The 1,692-nt window shown below is 42.3% G+C and overlaps 1 pseudogene; it reads right to left on the minus strand.

Moving 5' to 3' along the window:
- Positions 1-639: 639 nt before the first annotated feature.
- Positions 640-1,441, minus strand: LOC102874447 (annotated as a pseudogene).
- Between the last annotated feature and the right edge of the window lie 251 nt (positions 1,442-1,692).

Consider the following 1,692-nt stretch of genomic DNA (forward strand, 5'->3'; position numbering starts at 1 on the left):
ATGTCCTACTACAGGGACTGGTCCTTCCTGGCCACATGCCCAAAGTATGTGAGACAGAGCTTCAAAATCCTTGCCTCCAATTAACAACCTGGTTTCACTCTATCTAGAACAAACCAGTTTGTTCTCTTTGTAGTCCATGGTATGTTCAAGACTCTTCTCCAGCCTCACAACTCAATTTTTCCTCTGTCATCTCTGGTCATTAACCAGCTCTTTAATGTACAGCAAGTTAATGGCAAAGACATGGGCTGCATCAAGCATTCCTTAGTCTCTAGATTAACATCACTGCTTCACAGTACTCTGGAGAGGTCCCTGATAGTAGCCTTTCCCCAAAGCAATTTGTCTTTTGATTTGTAGTGCTAGTGCCTAGAGTGTTGATAATGGAACCAAGCAACCTGAAATTGTTAACAACTACAGTCTCTTCTCCATCTATCATGGTGCTGCCAACTGGCCCAGTGCTAAGAGTCTTTGTCTTAATACTGAGCTTCAGTCCATACTTTTATTTCACAATTACAGATTTTAAAATGATAGCTATATTCTACTTTTATCTAATGTAAAGGAGCATGTTATTAAGATTCTCAAATCTCTTAAAACATTTTTTAATTTTTTACTCTAAACATTATTAGGTCTTCAGCAAGTAATCTAGGATATAAATTTGTGAGGAAAAACCCCATTTGTGAGGGAGAATAAAGAATGCAAGTAGCTTTTAAGCTGAGGAATGGCTCTGATTTTGGGTAGAATCTCGGAGTCCACAGCTTTCTGGTCAACCTTGCGCTGCTCTGTAATCTCGTATTTCTCCTCCGTGTCAAAGATCTTTACCCTCCTGATGGCATGGCTTCCACAGCTTCTTCTTAAAGTAACCACTGATGTCAACTTTAGTGGAGGTAGCAATGACAAATTTCTGGTGTGTTCTCCACAGAGGAACTTGACTGAGGGTCAGAGGCCCAGTCACAATGAGCAAGCCACTATCCAGCTGCTTCAGGAAAACCACTCTCTTGCCCAGAACGGTCCTGGAGGTGATATTCGCACACAGCCTCTTCACGTGTTGACTGAAGGGCCTTTTGCCATGGCTCAGCATCTTCCAAGGCACATCTTTGGTAGGGTTAATACCTGGGCATTTTGTGACATTTCACCACTCGGGTACCACCATTCTTGTCATCACCTACTGGTTTTGTGACAGTAGCAAGAACCTCCTCCATCTTTTCAACTCTGGCCTTAGTGGCCAAGTACTTCCTCCTGTACACGGCCTTCCTGGAATATATGGCCGATAGGGAATACCTACCAGATTCTCTGGACTAGGACAGGATTGCGGCTGCAGTGGGGTTTCCCCTTCTTGGGTGTTTTGCCCGTGCCCTTGGGCTTGGCTTTTTTAGCTTTGCCACTAGCATCTACCTTCAGGCTTGGCCTCAGGCTTCTTCTTGGGGTCCACCTTTGCACCTGACATCTTGCAAGATGAGGAAAAAGCCTAAACAAAATTTTTACCACGCTGAGTATAGCTGTCATTCAAACTAACAAGCAATAAGAATGAGTATCACCCAACTAATCATATTGCTAAACAACCTAAAGAGCCTACCATCACTTTCAGGACAAAGTCATTGTCATGTTCTTCATTAGACCAAAAGTAATATATGAAATATTTACATTTAATTGCAACATAAAACTACATCATCAAGAAGTGTTTCATAGTCGTTTATC

This window comes from Elephantulus edwardii, unplaced genomic scaffold, assembly GCF_000299155.1.
Source record: "Elephantulus edwardii isolate Elephantulus edwardi_28Jun2011 unplaced genomic scaffold, EleEdw1.0 scaffold00078, whole genome shotgun sequence".
Taxonomy (NCBI): domain Eukaryota; kingdom Metazoa; phylum Chordata; class Mammalia; order Macroscelidea; family Macroscelididae; genus Elephantulus; species Elephantulus edwardii.